The following is a 21,003-nucleotide window of genomic DNA, read 5'->3' on the forward strand; positions in this document are numbered from 1 at the left end:
CAGGTTACTCTGTACCTGGACAGCCCATGTTGTACTGTAAATAACAGTGGACCTGATCAGAGTTGGGAATAGAGTAAGATACAGCAGGTTACTCTGTACCTGGACAGCCCATGTTGTACTGTAAATAACAGTGGACCTGATCAGAGTTGGGAACAGAGTAAGATACAGCACATTACTCTGTACCTGGACAGCCCATGTTGTACTCTAAATAACAGTGGACCTGATCAGAGTTGGGAATAGAGTAAGATACAGCAGGTTACTCTGTACCTGGACAGCCCATGTTGTACTGTAAATAACAGTGGACCTGATCAGAGTTGGGAATAGAGTAAGATACAGCAGGTTACTCTGTACCTGGACAGCCCATGTTGTACTGTAAATAACAGTGGACCTGATCAGAGTTGGGAATAGAGTAAGATAGAGCAGGTTACTCTGTACCTGGACAGCCCATGTTGTACTGTAAATAACAGTGGACCTATTCAGAGTGAATAGAGTAAGAGAGAGCAGGTTACTCTGTACCTGGACAGCCCATGTTGTACTGTAAATAACAGTGGACCTGATCAGAGTTGGGAATAGAGTAAGATACAGCACATTACTCTGTACCTGGACAGCCCATGTTGTACTGTAAATAACAGTGGACCTGATCAGAGTTGGGAATAGAGTAAGATAGAGCAGGTTACTCTGTACCTGGACAGCCCATGTTGCACTGTCAATAACAGTGGACCTGATCAGTGTTGGGAATAGAGTAAGATACAGCAGGTTACTCTGTACCTGGACAGCCCATGTTGTACTGTCAATAACAGTGGACCTGATCAGAGTTGGGAATAGAGTAAGATAGAGCAGGTTACTCTGTACCTGGACAGCCCATGTTGTACTGTAAATAACAGTGGACCTGATCAGAGTTGGGAATAGAGTAAGATAGAGCAGGTTACTCTGTACCTGGACAGCCCATGTTGTACTGTAAATAACAGTGGACCTGATCAGAGTTGGGAATAGAGTAAGATACAGCACATTACTCTGTACCTGGACAGCCCATGTTGTACTGTAAATAACAGTGGACCTGATCAGAGTTGGGAATAGAGTAAGATAGAGCAGGTTACTCTGTACATGGACAGCCCATGTTGTACTGTAAATAACAGTGGACCTGATCAGAGTTGGGAATAGAGTAAGATAGAGCACGTTACTCTGTACCTGGACAGCCCATGTTGTACTGTAAATAACAGTGGACCTGATCAGAGTTTGGAATAGAGTAAGGTAAAGCAGGTTACTCTGTACCTGGACAGCCCATGTTGTACTGTAAATAACAGTGGACCTGATCAGAGTTGGGAATAGAGTAAGATAGAGCACGTTACTCTGTACCTGGACAGCCCATGTTGTACTGTAAATAACAGTGGACCTGAGCAGAGTTGGGAATAGAGTAAGATAAAGCAGGTTACTCTGTACCTGGAAAGCCCATGTTGTACTGTAAATAACAGTGGACCTGATCAGAGTTGGGAATAGAGTAAGATACAGCAGGTTACTCTGTACCTGGACAGCCCATGTTCTACTGTAAATAACAGTGGACCTGATCAGAGTTGGGAATAGAGTAAGATACTGCAGGTTACTCTGTACATGGACAGCCCATGTTGTACTGTAAATAACAGTGGACCTGATCAGAGTTGGGAATAGAGTAAGATAGAGCAGGTTACTCTGTACCTGGACAGCCCATGTTGTACTGTAAATAACAGTGGACCTGAGCAGAGTTGGGAATAGAGTAAGATAAAGCAGGTTACTCTGTACCTGGAAAGCCCATGTTGTACTGTAAATAACAGTGGACCTGATCAGAGTTGGGAATAGAGTAAGATACAGCAGGTTACTCTGTACCTGGACAGCCCATGTTCTACTGTAAATAACAGTGGACCTGATCAGAGTTGGGAATAGAGTAAGATACTGCAGGTTACTCTGTACATGGACAGCCCATGTTGTACTGTAAATAACAGTGGACCTGATCAGAGTTGGGAATAGAGTAAGATAGAGCACGTTACTCTGTACCTGGACAGCCCATGTTGTACTGTAAATAACAGTGGACCTGATCAGAGTTTGGAATAGAGTAAGATAAAGCAGGTTACTCTGTACCTGGACAGCCCATGTTGTACTGTAAATAACAGTGGACCTGATCAGAGTTGGGAATAGAGTAAGATAGAGCAGGTTACTCTGTAGCTGGACAGCCCATGTTGTACTGTAAGTAACAGTGGACCTGATCAGAGTTGGGAATAGAGTAAGATACAGCAGGTTACTCTGTACCTGGACAGCGCATGTTGTACTGTCAATAACAGTGGACCTGATCAGAGTTCGGAATAGAGTAAGATTAAGCAGGTTACTCTGTACCTGGACAAACCATGTTGTACTGTAAATAACAGTGGACCTGATCAGAGTTCGGAATAGAGTAAGATAAAGCAGGTTACTCTGTACCTGGACAGCCCATGTTGTACTGTAAATAACAGTGGACCTGATCAGAGTTTGGAATAGAGTATGATACAGCAGGTTACTCTGTACCTGGACAGCCCATGTTGTACTGTAAATAACAGTGGACCTGATCAGAGTTTGGAATAGAGTAAGATACAGCAGGTTACTCTGCACCTGGACAGCCCATGTTGTACTGTAAATAACAGTGGACCTGATCAGAGTTGGGAATAGAGTAAGATAGAGCAGGTTACTCTGTACCTGGACAGCCCATGTTGTACTGTAAATAAGAGTGGACCTGATCAGAGTGAATAGAGTAAGATAGAGCAGGTTACTCTGTACCTGGACAGCCCATGTTGTACTGTAAATAACAGTGGACCTGATCAGAGTTGGGAATAGAGTAAGATACAGCAGGTTACTCTGTACCTGGACAGCCCATGTTGTACTGTAAATAACAGTGGAGCTGATCAGAGTTGGGAATAGAGTAAGATAGAGCAGGTTACTCTGTACCTGAACAGCCCATGCTGTACTGTAAACAACAGTGGAGCTGATCAGAGTTGGGAATAGAGTAAGATAGAGCAGGTTACTCTGTACCTGGACAAACCATGTTGTACTGTAAATAACAGTGGACCTGATCAGAGTTGGGAATAGAGTAAGGTAGAGCAGGATACTCTGTACCTGGACAGCCCATGTTCTACTGTAAATAACAGTGGACCTGATCAGAGTTGGGAATAGAGTAAGATACTGCAGGTTACTCTGTACATGGACAGCCCATGTTGTACTGTAAATAACAGTGGACCTGATCAGAGTTGGGAATAGAGTAAGATAGAGCACGTTACTCTGTACCTGGACAGCCCATGTTGTACTGTAAATAACAGTGGACCTGATCAGAGTTGGGAATAGAGTAAGATAGAGCAGGTTACTCTGTACCTGGACAGCCCATGTTGTACTGTAAATAACAGTGGACCTGAGCAGAGTTGGGAATAGAGTAAGATAAAGCAGGTTACTCTGTACCTGGAAAGCCCATGTTGTACTGTAAATAACAGTGGACCTGATCAGAGTTGGGAATAGAGTAAGATACAGCAGGTTACTCTGTACCTGGACAGCCCATGTTGTACTGTAAATAACAGTGGACCTGATCAGAGTTCGGAATAGAGTAAGATAAAGCAGGTTACTCTGTACCTGGACAGCCCATGTTGTACTGTAAATAACAGTGGACCTGATCAGAGTTGGGAATAGAGTAAGATACAGCACGTTACTCTGTACCTGGACAGCCCGTGTTGTACTGTAAATAACAGTGGACCTGATCAGAGTTGGGAATAGAGTAAGATAGAGCAGGTTACTCTGTACCTGGACAGCCCATGCTGTACTGTAAATAACAGTGGACCTGATCAGTGTTGGGAATAGAGTAAGATACAGCAGGTTACTCTGTACCTGGACAGCCCATGTTGTACTGTAAATAACAGTGGACCTGATCAGAGTTGGGAATAGAGTAAGATAGAGCAGGTTACTCTGTACCTGGACAGCCCATGTTGTACTGTAAATAACAGTGGACCTGATCAGAGTTGGGAATAGAGTAAGATACAGCAGGTTACACTGTACCTGGACAGCCCATGTTGTACTGTAAATAACAGTGGACCTGATCAGAGTTGGGAATAGAGTAAGATAGAGCAGGTTACTCTGTACCTGGACAGCCCATGTTGTACTGTAAATACCAGTGGACCTGATCAGAGTTGGGTATAGAGTAAGATACAGCAGGTTACTCTGTACCTGGGCAGCCCATGTTGCACTGTAAATAACAGAGGACCTGATCAGAGTTGGGAATAGAGTAAGATACAGCAGGTTACTCTGTACCTGGACAGCCCATGTTGCACTGTAAATAACAGTGGACCTGATCAGAGTTGGGAATTGAGTAAGATACAGCAGGTTACACTGTACCTTGACAGCCCATGTTGCACTGTAACTAACAGTGGACCTGATCAGAGTTGGGAATAGAGTAAGGTAGAGCAGGATTCTCTGTAACTGGACAGCCCATGTTGCACTGTAAATAACAGTGGACCTGATCAGAGTTGGGAATAGAGTAAGGTAGAGCAGGATTTTCTGTACCTGGACAGCCCATGTTGTACTGTAAATAACAGTGGACCTGATCAGAGTTGGGAATAGAGTAAGATAGAGCAGGTTACTCTGTACCTGGACAAACCATGTTGTACTGTAAATAACAGTGGACCTGATCAGAGTTGGGAATAGAGTAAGATACAGCAGGTTACTCTGTACCTGGACAGCCCATGTTGTACTGTAAATAACGGTGGAGCTGATCAGAGTTGGGAATAGAGTAAGATACAGCAGGATACTCTGTACCTGGACAGCCCATGTTGTACTGTAAATAACAGTGGACCTGATCAGAGTTGGGAATAGAGTAAGATAGAGCAGGTTACTCTGTACCTGAACAGCCCATGCTGTACTGTAAATAACAGTGGACCTGATCAGAGTTGGGAATAGAGTAAGATAGAGCAGGTTACTCTGTACCTGGACAGCCCCTGTTGTACTGTAAATAACAGTGGACCTGATCAGAGTTGGGAATAGAGTAAGATACAGCAGGTTACTCTGTACCTGGACAGCCCGTGTTGTACTGTCAATAACAGTGGACCTGATCAGAGTTGGGAATAGAGTAAGATAGAGCAGGTTACTCTGTACCTGGACAGCCCGTGTTGTACTGTAAATAACAGTGGACCTGATCAGAGTTGGGAATAGAGTAAGATAGAGCAGGTTACTCTGTACCTGGACAGCCCATGTTGTACTGTAAATAACAGTGGACCTGAGCAGAGTTGGGAATAGAGTAAGATAAAGCAGGTTACTCTGTACCTGGAAAGCCCATGTTGTACTGTAAATAACAGTGGACCTGATCAGAGTTGGGAATAGAGTAAGATACAGCAGGTTACTCTGTACCTGGACAGCCCATGTTCTACTGTAAATAACAGTGGACCTGATCAGAGTTGGGAATAGAGTAAGATACTGCAGGTTACTCTGTACATGGACAGCCCATGTTGTACTGTAAATAACAGTGGACCTGATCAGAGTTGGGAATAGAGTAAGATAGAGCAGGTTACTCTGTACCTGGACAGCCCATGTTGTACTGTAAATAACAGTGGACCTGATCAGAGTTGGGAATAGAGTAAGATAAAGCAGGTTACTCTGTACCTGGACAGCCCATGTTGTACTGTAAATAACAGTGGACCTGATCAGAGTTGGGAATAGAGTAAGATAGAGCTGGTTACTCTGTACCTGGACAGCCCATGTTGTACTGTAAATAACAGTGGACCTGATCAGAGTTGGGAATAGAGTAAGATAGAGCAGGTTACTCTGTACCTGGACAGCCCATGTTGTACTGTAAATAACAGTGGACCTGATCAGAGTTGGGAATAGAGTAAGATAGAGCAGGTTACTCTGTACCTGGACAGCCCATGTTGTACTGTAAATAACAGTGGACCTGATCAGAGTTGGGAATAGAGTAAGATACAGCAGGTTACTCTGTACCTGGACAGCCCATGTTGTACTGTAAATAACAGTGGACCTGATCAGAGTTGGGAATAGAGTAAGATACAGCAGGTTACTCTGTACCTGGACAAACCATGTTGTACTGTAAATAACAGTGGACCTGATCAGAGTTGGGAATAGAGTAAGATACAGCAGGTTACTCTGTACCTGGACAGCCCATGTTGTACTGTAAATAACAGTGGACCTGATCAGTGTTGGGAATAGAGTAAGATACAGCAGGTTACTCTGTACCTGGACAGCCCATGTTGTACTGTAAATAACAGTGGACCTGATCAGAGTTGGGAATAGAGTAAGATACAGCAGGTTACTCTGTACCTGGACAGCCCATGTTGTACTGTAAATAACAGTGGACCTGATCAGTGTTGGGAATAGAGTAAGATACAGCAGGTTACTCTGTACCTGGACAGCCCATGTTGTACTGTAAATAACAGTGGAGCTGATCAGAGTTGGGAATAGAGTAAGATACAGCACATTACTCTGTACCTGGACAGCCCATGTTGTACTGTAAATAACAGTGGAGCTGATCAGAGTTGGGAATAGAGTAAGATAGAGCAGGTTACTCTGTACCTGGACAAACCATGTTGTACTGTAAATAACAGTGGACCTGAGCAGAGTTGGGAATAGAGTAAGATAGAGCAGGTTACTCTGTACCTGGACAGCCCATGTTGTACTGTAAATAACAGTGGACCTGATCAGAGTTGGGAATAGAGTAAGATACAGCAGGTTACTCTGTACCTGGACAGCGCATGTTGTACTGTCAATAACAGTGGACCTGATCAGAGTTCGGAATAGAGTAAGATAAAGCAGGTTACTTTGTACCTGGACAAACCATGTTGTACTGTAAATAACAGTGGACCTGATCAGAGTTGGGAATAGAGTAAGATACAGCAGGTTACTCTGTACCTGGACAGCCCATGTTGTACTGTAAATAACAGTGGACCTGATCAGAGTTGGGAACAGAGTAAGATACAGCACATTGCTCTGTACCTGGACAGCCCATGTTGTACTGTAAATAACAGTGGACCTGATCAGAGTTGGGAATAGAGTAAGATACAGCAGGTTACTCTGTACCTGGACAGCGCATGTTGTACTGTCAATAACAGTGGACCTGATCAGAGTTCGGAAAAGAGTAAGATAAAGCAGGTTACTCTGTACCTGGACAAACCATGTTGTACTGTAAATAACAGTGGACCTGATCAGAGTTGGGAATAGAGTAAGATAAAGCAGGTTACTCTGTACCTGGACAGCCCATGTTGTACTGTAAATAACAGTGGACCTGATCAGAGTTGGGAATAGAGTAAGATACAGCAGGTTACTCTGTACCTGGACAGCCCATGTTGTACTGTAAATAACAGTGGACCTGATCAGAGTTGGGAATAGAGTAAGATAGAGCAGGTTACTCTGTACCTGGACAGCCCATGTTGTACTGTAAATAACAGTGGACCTGATCAGAGTGAATAGAGTAAGATAGAGCAGGTTACTCTGTACCTGGACAGCCCATGTTGTACTGTAAATAACAGTGGACCTGATCAGAGTTGGGAATAGAGTAAGATACAGCACATTACTCTGTACCTGGACAGCCCATGTTGTACTGTAAATAACAGTGGACCTGATCAGAGTTGGGAATAGAGTAAGATAGAGCAGGTTACTCTGTACCTGGACAGCCCATGTTGCACTGTCAATAACAGTGGACCTGATCAGTGTTGGGAATAGAGTAAGATACAGCAGGTTACTCTGTACCTGGACAGCCCATGTTGTACTGTCAATAACAGTGGACCTGATCAGAGTTGGGAATAGAGTAAGATAGAGCAGGTTACTCTGTACCTGGACAGCCCATGTTGTACTGTAAATAACAGTGGACCTGATCAGAGTTGGGAATAGAGTAAGATAGAGCAGGTTACTCTGTACCTGGACAGCCCATGTTGTACTGTAAATAACAGTGGACCTGATCAGAGTTGGGAATAGAGTAAGATACAGCACATTACTCTGTACCTGGACAACCCATGTTGTACTGTAAATAACAGTGGACCTGATCAGAGTTGGGAATAGAGTAAGATAGAGCAGGTTACTCTGTACATGGACAGCCCATGTTGTACTGTAAATAACAGTGGACCTGATCAGAGTTGGGAATAGAGTAAGATAGAGCACGTTACTCTGTACCTGGACAGCCCATGTTGTACTGTAAATAACAGTGGACCTGATCAGAGTTTGGAATAGAGTAAGATAAAGCAGGTTACTCTGTACCTGGACAGCCCATGTTGTACTGTAAATAACAGTGGACCTGATCAGAGTTGGGAATAGAGTAAGATAGAGCAGGTTACTCTGTACCTGGACAGCCCATGTTGTACTGTAAGTAACAGTGGACCTGATCAGAGTTGGGAATAGAGTAAGATACAGCAGGTTACTCTGTACCTGGACAGCGCATGTTGTACTGTCAATAACAGTGGACCTGATCAGAGTTCGGAATAGAGTAAGATTAAGCAGGTTACTCTGTACCTGGACAAACCATGTTGTACTGTAAATAACAGTGGACCTGATCAGAGTTCGGAATAGAGTAAGATAAAGCAGGTTACTCTGTACCTGGACAGCCCATGTTGTACTGTAAATAACAGTGGACCTGATCAGAGTTTGGAATAGAGTAAGATACAGCAGGTTACTCTGCACCTGGACAGCCCATGTTGTACTGTAAATAACAGTGGACCTGATCAGAGTTGGGAATAGAGTAAGATAGAGCAGGTTACTCTGTACCTGGACAGCCCATGTTGTACTGTAAATAAGAGTGGACCTGATCAGAGTGAATAGAGTAAGATAGAGCAGGTTACTCTGTACCTGGACAGCCCATGTTGTACTGTAAATAACAGTGGACCTGATCAGAGTTGGGAATAGAGTAAGATACAGCAGGTTACTCTGTACCTGGACAGCCCATGTTGTACTGTAAATAACAGTGGAGCTGATCAGAGTTGGGAATAGAGTAAGATAGAGCAGGTTACTCTGTACCTGAACAGCCCATGCTGTACTGTAAACAACAGTGGAGCTGATCAGAGTTGGGAATAGAGTAAGATAGAGCAGGTTACTCTGTACCTGGACAAACCATGTTGTACTGTAAATAACAGTGGACCTGATCAGAGTTCGGAATAGAGTAAGGTAGAGCAGGATACTCTGTACCTGGACAGCCCATGTTGTACTGTAAATAACAGTGGACCTGATCAGAGTTGGGAATAGAGTAAGATACAGCAGGTTACTCTGTACCTGGACAGCCCATGTTGTACTGTAAATAACGGTGGAGCTGATCAGAGTTGGGAATAGAGTAAGATACAGCAGGATACTCTGTACCTGGACAGCCCATGTTGTACTGTAAATAACAGTGGACCTGATCAGAGTTGGGAATAGAGTAAGATAGAGCAGGTTACTCTGTACCTGGACAGCCCATGTTGTACTGTAAATACCAGTGGACCTGATCAGAGTTGGGTATAGAGTAAGATACAGCATGTTACTCTGTACCTGGGCAGCCCATGTTGCACTGTAAATAACAGTGGACCTGATCAGAGTTGGGAATAGAGTAAGATACAGCAGGTTACTCTGTACCTGGACAGCCCATGTTGCACTGTAAATAACAGTGGACCTGATCAGAGTTGGGAATTGAGTAAGATACAGCAGGTTACACTGTACCTTGACAGCCCATGTTGCACTGTAAGTAACAGTGGACCTGATCAGAGTTGGGAATAGAGTAAGGTAGAGCAGGATTCTCTGTACCTGGACAGCCCATGTTGCACTGTAAATAACAGTGGACCTGATCAGAGTTGGGAATAGAGTAAGGTAGAGCAGGATTCTCTGTACCTGGACAGCCCATGTTGTACTGTAAATAACAGTGGACCTGATCAGAGTTGGGAATAGAGTCAGGTAGAGCAGGATTCTCTGTACCTGGACAGCCCATGTTGTACTGTAAATAACAGTGGACCTGATCAGAGTTGGGAATAGAGTAAGATACAGCAGGTTACACTGTACCTGGACAGCCCATGTTGTACTGTAAGTAACAGTGGACCTGATCAGAGTTGGGAATAGAGTAAGGTAGAGCAGGATACTCTGTACCTGGACAGCCCATGTTGTACTGTAAATAACAGTGGACCTGATCAGAGTTGGGAATAGAGTAAGATAGAGCAGGTTACTCTGTACCTGGACAGCCCATGTTGTACTGTAAATAACAGTGGACCTGATCAGAGTTGGGAATAGAGTAAGATACAGCAGGTTACTCTGTACCTGGACAGCCCATGTTGTACTGTAAATAACAGAGGACCTGATCAGAGTTGGGAATAGAGTAAGATAGAGCAGGTTACTCTGTACCTGGACAGCCCGTGTTGTACTGTAAATAACAGTGGACCTGATCAGAGTTGGGAATAGAGTAAGATAGAGCAGGTTACTCTGTACCTGGACAGCCCATGTTGTACTGTAAATAACAGTGGACCTGAGCAGAGTTGGGAATAGAGTAAGATAAAGCAGGTTACTCTGTACCTGGAAAGCCCATGTTGTACTGTAAATAACAGTGGAGCTGATCAGAGTTGGGAATAGAGTAAGATACAGCAGGTTACTCTGTACCTGGACAGCCCATGTTGTACTGTAAATAACAGTGGACCTGATCAGAGTTGGGAATAGAGTAAGATACTGCAGGTTACTCTGTACATAGACAGCCCATGTTGTACTGTAAATAACAGTGGACCTCATCAGAGTTGGGAATAGAGTAAGATAGAGCAGGTTACTCTGTACCTGGACAGCCCATGTTGTACTGTAAATAACAGTGGACCTGATCAGAGTTGGGAATAGAGTAAGATAAAGCAGGTTACTCTGTACCTGGACAGCCCATGTTGTACTGTAAATAACAGTGGACCTGATCAGAGTTGGGAATAGAGTAAGATACAGCAGGTTACTCTGTACATGGACAGCCCATGTTGTACTGTAAATAACAGTGGACCTGATCAGAGTTGGGAATAGAGTAAGATAGAGCAGGTTACTCTGTACCTGGACAGCCCATGTTGTACTGTAAATAACAGTGGACCTGATCAGAGTTGGGAATAGAGTAAGATACAGCAGGTTACACTGTACCTGGACAGCCCATGTTGTACTGTAAATAACAGAGGACCTGATCAGTGTTGGGAATAGAGTAAGATACAGCAGGTTACTCTGTACCTGGACAGCCCATGTTGTACTGTAAATAACAGTGGACCTGATCAGAGTTGGGAATAGAGTAAGATAGAGCAGGTTACTCTGTACCTGGACAGCCCATGTTGTACTGTAAATAACAGTGGACCTGATCAGAGTTGGGAATAGAGTAAGATACAGCAGGTTACTCTGTACCTGGACAGCCCATGTTGTACTGTAAATAACAGTGGACCTGATCAGAGTTGGGAATAGAGTAAGATACAGCAGGTTACTCTGTACCTGGACAAACCATGTTGTACTGTAAATAACAGTGGACCTGATCAGAGTTCGGAATAGAGTAAGATAGAGCAGGTTACTCTGTACCTGGACAGCCCATGTTGTACTGTAAATAACAGTGGACCTGATCAGAGTTGGGAATAGAGTAAGATACAGCAGGTTACTCTGTACCTGGACAGCCCATGTTGTACTGTAAATAACAGAGGACCTGATCAGTGTTGGGAATAGAGTAAGATACAGCAGGTTACTCTGTACCTGGACAGCCCATGTTGTACTGTAAATAACAGTGGAGCTGATCAGAGTTGGGAATAGAGTAAGATACAGCACATTACTCTGTACCTGGACAGCCCATGTTGTACTGTAAATAACAGTGGAGCTGATCAGAGTTGGGAATAGAGTAAGATAGAGCAGGTTACTCTGTACCTGGACAAACCATGTTGTACTGTAAATAACAGTGGACCTGAGCAGAGTTGGGAATAGAGTAAGATAGAGCAGGTTACTCTGTACCTGGACAGCCCATGTTGTACTGTAAATAACAGTGGACCTGATCAGAGTTGGGAATAGAGTAAGATACAGCAGGTTACTCTGTACCTGGACAGCGCATGTTGTACTGTCAATAACAGTGGACCTGATCAGAGTTCGGAATAGAGTAAGATAAAGCAGGTTACTTTGTACCTGGACAAACCATGTTGTATTGTAAATAACAGTGGACCTGATCAGAGTTGGGAATAGAGTAAGATACAGCAGGTTACTCTGTACCTGGACAGCCCATGTTGTACTGTAAATAACAGTGGACCTGATCAGAGTTGGGAACAGAGTAAGATACAGCACATTACTCTGTACCTGGACAGCCCATGTTGTACTGTAAATAACAGTGGACCTGATCAGAGTTGGGAATAGAGTAAGATACAGCAGGTTACTCTGTACCTGGACAGCGCATGTTGTACTGTCAATAACAGTGGACCTGATCAGAGTTCGGAAAAGAGTAAGATAAAGCAGGTTACTCTGTACCTGGACAAACCATGTTGTACTGTAAATAACAGTGGACCTGATCAGAGTTGGGAATAGAGTAAGATAAAGCAGGTTACTCTGTACCTGGACAGCCCATGTTGTACTGTAAATAACAGTGGACCTGATCAGAGTTGGGAATAGAGTAAGATACAGCAGGTTACTCTGTACCTGGACAGCCCATGTTGTACTGTAAATAACAGTGGACCTGATCAGAGTTGGGAATAGAGTAAGATAGAGCAGGTTACTCTGTACCTGGACAGCCCATGTTGTACTGTAAATAACAGTGGACCTGATCAGAGTGAATAGAGTAAGATAGAGCAGGTTACTCTGTACCTGGACAGCCCATGTTGTACTGTAAATAACAGTGGACCTGATCAGAGTTGGGAATAGAGTAAGATACAGCACATTACTCTGTACCTGGACAGCCCATGTTGTACTGTAAATAACAGTGGACCTGATCAGAGTTGGGAATAGAGTAAGATAGAGCAGGTTACTCTGTACCTGGACAGCCCATGTTGCACTGTCAATAACAGTGGACCTGATCAGTGTTGGGAATAGAGTAAGATACAGCAGGTTACTCTGTACCTGGACAGCCCATGTTGTACTGTCAATAACAGTGGACCTGATCAGAGTTGGGAATAGAGTAAGATAGAGCAGGTTACTCTGTACCTGGACAGCCCATGTTGTACTGTAAATAACAGTGGACCTGATCAGAGTTGGGAATAGAGTAAGATAGAGCAGGTTACTCTGTACCTGGACAGCCCATGTTGTACTGTAAATAACAGTGGACCTGATCAGAGTTGGGAATAGAGTAAGATACAGCACATTACTCTGTACCTGGACAGCCCATGTTGTACTGTAAATAACAGTGGACCTGATCAGAGTTGGGAATAGAGTAAGATAGAGCAGGTTACTCTGTACATGGACAGCCCATGTTGTACTGTAAATAACAGTGGACCTGATCAGAGTTGGGAATAGAGTAAGATAGAGCACGTTACTCTGTACCTGGACAGCCCATGTTGTACTGTAAATAACAGTGGACCTGATCAGAGTTTGGAATAGAGTAAGATAAAGCAGGTTACTCTGTACCTGGACAGCCCATGTTGTACTGTAAATAACAGTGGACCTGATCAGAGTTTGGAATAGAGTAAGATAGAGCAGGTTACTCTGTACCTGGACAGCCCATGTTGTACTGTAAGTAACAGTGGACCTGATCAGAGTTGGGAATAGAGTAAGATACAGCAGGTTACTCTGTACCTGGACAGCGCATGTTGTACTGTCAATAACAGTGGACCTGATCAGAGTTCGGAATAGAGTAAGATTAAGCAGGTTACTCTGTACCTGGACAAACCATGTTGTACTGTAAATAACAGTGGACCTGATCAGAGTTCGGAATAGAGTAAGATAAAGCAGGTTACTCTGTACCTGGACAGCCCATGTTGTACTGTAAATAACAGTGGACCTGATCAGAGTTTGGAATAGAGTAAGATACAGCAGGTTACTCTGCACCTGGACAGCCCATGTTGTACTGTAAATAACAGTGGACCTGATCAGAGTTGGGAATAGAGTAAGATAGAGCAGGTTACTCTGTACCTGGACAGCCCATGTTGTACTGTAAATAAGAGTGGACCTGATCAGAGTGAATAGAGTAAGATAGAGCAGGTTACTCTGTACCTGGACAGCCCATGTTGTACTGTAAATAACAGTGGACCTGATCAGAGTTGGGAATAGAGTAAGATACAGCAGGTTACTCTGTACCTGGACAGCCCATGTTGTACTGTAAATAACAGTGGAGCTGATCAGAGTTGGGAATAGAGTAAGATAGAGCAGGTTACTCTGTACCTGAACAGCCCATGCTGTACTGTAAACAACAGTGGACCTGATCAGAGTTGGGAATAGAGTAAGATAGAGCAGGTTACTCTGTACCTGGACAGCCCATGTTGTACTGTAAATAACAGTGGACCTGATCAGAGTTGGGAATAGAGTAAGATACAGCACATTACTCTGTACCTGGACAGCCCATGTTGTACTGTAAATAACAGTGGACCTGATCAGAGTTGGGAATAGAGTAAGATAGAGCAGGTTACTCTGTACATGGACAGCCCATGTTGTACTGTAAATAACAGTGGACCTGATCAGAGTTGGGAATAGAGTAAGATAGAGCACGTTACTCTGTACCTGGACAGCCCATGTTGTACTGTAAATAACAGTGGACCTGATCAGAGTTTGGAATAGAGTAAGATAAAGCAGGTTACTCTGTACCTGGACAGCCCATGTTGTACTGTAAATAACAGTGGACCTGATCAGAGTTTGGAATAGAGTAAGATAGAGCAGGTTACTCTGTACCTGGACAGCCCATGTTGTACTGTAAGTAACAGTGGACCTGATCAGAGTTGGGAATAGAGTAAGATACAGCAGGTTACTCTGTACCTGGACAGCGCATGTTGTACTGTCAATAACAGTGGACCTGATCAGAGTTCGGAATAGAGTAAGATTAAGCAGGTTACTCTGTACCTGGACAAACCATGTTGTACTGTAAATAACAGTGGACCTGATCAGAGTTCGGAATAGAGTAAGATAAAGCAGGTTACTCTGTACCTGGACAGCCCATGTTGTACTGTAAATAACAGTGGACCTGATCAGAGTTTGGAATAGAGTAAGATACAGCAGGTTACTCTGCACCTGGACAGCCCATGTTGTACTGTAAATAACAGTGGACCTGATCAGAGTTGGGAATAGAGTAAGATAGAGCAGGTTACTCTGTACCTGGACAGCCCATGTTGTACTGTAAATAAGAGTGGACCTGATCAGAGTGAATAGAGTAAGATAGAGCAGGTTACTCTGTACCTGGACAGCCCATGTTGTACTGTAAATAACAGTGGACCTGATCAGAGTTGGGAATAGAGTAAGATACAGCAGGTTACTCTGTACCTGGACAGCCCATGTTGTACTGTAAATAACAGTGGAGCTGATCAGAGTTGGGAATAGAGTAAGATAGAGCAGGTTACTCTGTACCTGAACAGCCCATGCTGTACTGTAAACAACAGTGGAGCTGATCAGAGTTGGGAATAGAGTAAGATAGAGCAGGTTACTCTGTACCTGGACAAACCATGTTGTACTGTAAATAACAGTGGACCTGATCAGAGTTCGGAATAGAGTAAGGTAGAGCAGGATACTCTGTACCTGGACAGCCCATGTTGTACTGTAAATAACAGTGGACCTGATCAGAGTTGGGAATAGAGTAAGATACAGCAGGTTACTCTGTACCTGGACAGCCCATGTTGTACTGTAAATAACGGTGGAGCTGATCAGAGTTGGGAATAGAGTAAGGTAGAGCAGGATTCTCTGTACCTGGACAGCCCATGTTGTACTGTAAATAACAGTGGACCTGATCAGAGTTGGGAATAGAGTAAGGTAGAGCAGGATTCTCTGTACCTGGACAGCCCATGTTGTACTGTAAATAACAGTGGACCTGATCAGAGTTGGGAATAGAGTAAGATACAGCAGGATACTCTGTACCTGGACAGCCCATGTTGTACTGTAAATAACAGTGGACCTGATCAGAGTTGGGAATAGAGTAAGATAGAGCAGGTTACTCTGTACCTGGACAGCCCATGTTGTACTGTAAATACCAGTGGACCTGATCAGAGTTGGGTATAGAGTAAGATACAGCATGTTACTCTGTACCTGGGCAGCCCATGTTGCACTGTAAATAACAGTGGACCTGATCAGAGTTGGGAATAGAGTAAGATACAGCAGGTTACTCTGTACCTGGACAGCCCATGTTGCACTGTAAATAACAGTGGACCTGATCAGAGTTGGGAATTGAGTAAGATACAGCAGGTTACACTGTACCTTGACAGCCCATGTTGCACTGTAAGTAACAGTGGACCTGATCAGAGTTGGGAATAGAGTAAGGTAGAGCAGGATTCTCTGTACCTGGACAGCCCATGTTGCACTGTAAATAACAGTGGACCTGATCAGAGTTGGGAATAGAGTAAGGTAGAGCAGGATTCTCTGTACCTGGACAGCCCATGTTGTACTGTAAATAACAGTGGACCTGATCAGAGTTGGGAATAGAGTAAGGTAGAGCAGGATTCTCTGTACCTGGACAGCCCATGTTGTACTGTAAATAACAGTGGACCTGATCAGAGTTGGGAATAGAGTAAGATACAGCAGGTTACACTGTACCTGGACAGCCCATGTTGTACTGTAAGTAACAGTGGACCTGATCAGAGTTGGGAATAGAGTAAGGTAGAGCAGGATACTCTGTACCTGGACAGCCCATGTTGTACTGTAAATAACAGTGGACCTGATCAGAGTTGGGAATAGAGTAAGATAGAGCAGGTTACTCTGTACCTGGACAGCCCATGTTGTACTGTAAATAACAGTGGACCTGATCAGAGTTGGGAATAGAGTAAGATACAGCAGGTTACTCTGTACCTGGACAGCCCATGTTGTACTGTAAATAACAGAGGACCTGATCAGAGTTCGGAATAGAGTAAGATACAGCAGGTTACTCTGTACCTGGACAGCCCATGTTGTACTGTAAATAACAGTGGACCTGATCAGAGTTGGTAATAGAGTAAGATAGAGCAGGTTACTCTGTACCTGGACAGCCCATGTTGTACTGTAAATAACAGTGGACCTGATCAGAGTTGGGAATAGAGTAAGATATAGCACATTACTCTGTACCTGGACAGCCCATGTTGCAATGCAGGGGGAGCATATTCATACATTTTATGTTGCATGCAGGGTAAATACTGGCAGCTTCTGCATGTAGCCCACAAATGCTGGACAGCTTTATTATTACACTGCATTCAGTTTGGACTCACCCCTCCCAAATCTAACTCTCTGCCCATGTTCCATCTGCCCCCTGCAGTGTAGCCTGGTGTTACCAAGATGCACAACAGTTACTTACAATATCCTACTCTGGGCTTTATTCTGCCAGGAACGCAGTTACTTATACGCACGTAATCGGCTGAAGTTGGTGATCTGGGCAATGCATCGCAGTACGCGAACTAGCAACTGCTAAGGGTAAAGCAATTGCAGTAAGTATGCAAACCCATGACCGAGTGACTGACAGGAAGCACCGTTTGGGGGTGTTGACGGGAGGTGGTCGGCCGAACGCAGGCACACCATTGCGTTTCAACGCTGTTGCTGGGGCGTGCATTAATTAGCCATTGCGTGGCCCTACGCAGCCTGAGCTCTCACTGCGTGCAGGAAATGTAGCAATGTCTGCGGGAGGGTCACTATTGTGCGTATGGTTCCGATGGTTGTCGATGGTACCAATGCAAACAAGTAATTACCTAGCAGGTGCTGTACATATCATTGTAAGCAGAGCGCAGTACAGGTGCAGAGCGCAGTACAGGTGCAGAGAGCAGTACAGGTGCAGAGCGCAGCACAGTGCGAGTCTGTTACAGAGGTATGATCGCAATGACACTAACCTATATGTACACTAAAGACTTTCATACTGTTATGTGTTAATATAAGTGCACAAAAAGATAACAGCATCTTTCATTTAACAACCATTCACAATTGTGCAATACAGGAGTGTACTTGGATACTCTGGAATAGTTTTTGTAATTAAATGTGGTTGTCTTATAGTTTCGGCTCTCCTGCTGCTGTGGAACTGCACATCCCAGCATGCTCTGGCACAGTTATTACAGGCCTTAATAGCAATAGTGTGGCAGGCCATGCTTGGATGTATAGTTCCACAGCAGCTGGAGTGCCGCACGTTCCCCACCCTTAATAAATACACTAGTGAATTTGTCTATATTAATTGTAATGCATATATAATAGTACCATAATGTAATTTTTATGTAAAATAACAATCACAGACATATCATATTTTTATTTTATTTAATTATAAAACAGCCATAATGTCCAAAAAATAATAGCTCAAAGTCCAAAAATAATAGCTCATAATGTCCAAAAATAATAGCTCATAATGTCCAAAAATAATAGCTCATAATGTCCAAAAATAATAGCTCATAATGTCCAAAATATAATAGCTCTTAAACAAACAAAATATATGTAAGTAATAACAAGTAATAATAAAGTAAAATAAATTTGGGCATTTTCATATACATTAATTTCTGGAAGGATTTGGAAGAGGGACATGACCAAATGTCCCGACTCCCAGTGGCGTAACTAGGGCAGGGCCACCGGGACTTGTGCCCTGGGCGTCGTGGGACTGGCGGCGCCCCACGCCCTAGTCAGCCAGTGTAGTGCAGACCGCAGTGAGTGCAGTCGCACTACACATTTACACACACATCGCCGCCGTCGCCAGTACTACACGGCGGCGATGTGTGTGTGTTAGCAGCCAATGACAGTCAGACAGACTCTCATTGGCTGCTGCGCCTACTGCCAGATCCGGGCTGGAGCTCACTCGTGAGCTCCACCTTCTGGCTCCTGCAGTGGGTGATGGGAGACACGTCATGACGTCTCCCATAATGCAGAGCAGGAGGACAGAGACGGAGGAGCAGCATCAGGAGCGGGGATTCAGGTAAGCCTGTCTATGTTTTGTGTGTGTATGTCTATGTGTGATAACTACTGGGGGCCTGGATTAAGGTGCATATAGAATGGAAAGGAATGTTCCCAGAGTGACGAGAAAGGGGTGTGTGTCATGTAGACCCGCCCATTTTTCAGTGATCACGCCCCTTGTGGCATATGACCACTCCCATTTTTTGTCGAGCACACATGGGGAGGTTTCCTATTTTAATTTTGCCCTGGGCTCTAAATACCATAGTTACGCCTGTCTACTCCACTTCCTCAAACAAAATATTCACCTCCAAATGTGTCTGCCACAACTTAAACAGACACAACATATGATGGCATGATACAAGTTCAAAGTATTAGTAAGCTGGAGGTGCATTAAAGAGACAATATCCAGATTTCATAGTAGGCCAAAGGTCACATAGGTCATGGAAAGTTCTGGATTGAAATTTGCCCAAAAATTCATTCTGTGCACTGATGCTTAACAGCCAACTCAGGAGATGCCTTATCCTGGATCCGGGTGGGCCATCGTGTACCCTGCCCAGAGCTGGTTCTTGGCTGGGCAGGGCACTGGCCCACTTCGTGGGAGCATCCACTTCGGCCAGTAAGTCTATCTTTTATCTCCCTGAGATCTTGTTTAATTTCCCTCAGAACAGTGGTTTGCACCCCCATGCTGGTCTGGATTGATTGGCGCTTTGCCACAATGATTGCAGTCTGTCTGTCCACTGTCACCCTAAGCCCATAGATAACTTGGGCAAGGGTGGCAGTGGTGAATGGGGTGACACTGATTATGGAGGTTGTCCCCCCCCATCCGACTGCAGCTTTTCATTGCTCTTGGTCTCCTAAAAAAAATAAAAAATGAAACCATTTTGAATTTACAAATAGACAGGTAGAAAACAAGTACCAGACACAGCATGTGGGGCATCATTGGCAGCAACAACAATTTTCAAATCCTGTGGGGACAGTTGCAAGAGGTGAGGGATGGGAACCCCTGACCCATTTTCGTGCTGGATCCGAGATTTACATTTTCACCGGAGTCGGCTGCAAAGGTCACTCCATCTAAATTAAATATATATTAAGAAATAAATGTAAATAAATATTTATGGAATTTAATAATTTCACCACTTTAAAAATTTATAAACCTCTACAAAAATTATTTAAAAAATAATAAAAAATTAGATACATTACACAGGTCAGATACATTATATCACTATGGTTTACATCAGTGTGATTTTGTACGACATCCCTTTTTTTTATTCTTTGAAAATCTTACCGTTTCGGCAGGTATTTTGGGGTACGATCCCCAGAGTGCACAGAATAAATTTTTTGGCAAATTTCAATCGTAACCGTGCGAGAACCTTAACACTCTGTAAGGAATTTTTTATACTTCAACTTTCTGCCTGGGAAAAATGATAGTTCGCTCTTTGCAGCGGGAGGTAAGCTCGCACTTCTGCTTCACTAGGATGGTCGCTTGTTTGAGGACTCTCCTGTTCATCTCTTAAGCAGGACTAGAGATTAGCGACTCTTGTGTGCTCGCTTCAGCAGCACGTAAACTAAAGCTGGTACAATACAGAGAAGATTAGCATGGCCCCTGAGCTAGGATGATACGCAATTTTGTGAAGTGTTCTTCTTTTGAATTCTGCACGGAAGGCCTCTTTGGGGTAACAGCAGATAGCTCATTTGTAAGCTGTCTGACTGCAAAGCATAAAGTGTATCTTCCCCTTATCTAAGGTACCTATAGGATGGCAGGCACAGTAGTATGTGCCTTAAGCTCCTGTCTGGGACGCCATATACTAGGCTTCGGGACCTTCCCCAAGTGATTGAGACCACCACATTGGCTGGTACCCACTACATTCTCCCTTCATGTTGGAGGTTGTTTGTCGTTTTGGGTTTATGCTTTGATGGTTTAATTTTTTAGACGAAGTAGATGCTGTTCTTCATCTGGGCTCACTGAAGGGGTCAATTTGCTCTCTTATCTATCTGTTCTAGCATGGGTTGTCCAGCTATCTGATCCTCTGAAAGGTGTTATAGTCTCCTTCTGCTGGTTGCAATCCCCATAATCTATGGACC

The 21,003-nt window shown here is 43.9% G+C and overlaps 1 non-coding gene across 1 annotated transcript; it reads left to right on the forward strand.

Annotated features, from left to right (window-relative positions):
* The first annotated feature begins 20,462 nt into the window (after positions 1-20,462).
* On the forward strand, positions 20,463-20,569 carry LOC148453469 (U6 spliceosomal RNA). The gene has a single exon (XR_015874938.1). It is a non-coding gene; the product is annotated as a U6 spliceosomal RNA (small nuclear RNA).
* Positions 20,570-21,003: the final 434 nt, after the last annotated feature.

The sequence above is a fragment of the Taudactylus pleione genome, unplaced genomic scaffold (genome assembly GCF_031769625.1).
Source record: "Taudactylus pleione unplaced genomic scaffold, aTauple2 ptg001149l, whole genome shotgun sequence".
Classification (NCBI taxonomy): domain Eukaryota; kingdom Metazoa; phylum Chordata; class Amphibia; order Anura; family Myobatrachidae; genus Taudactylus; species Taudactylus pleione.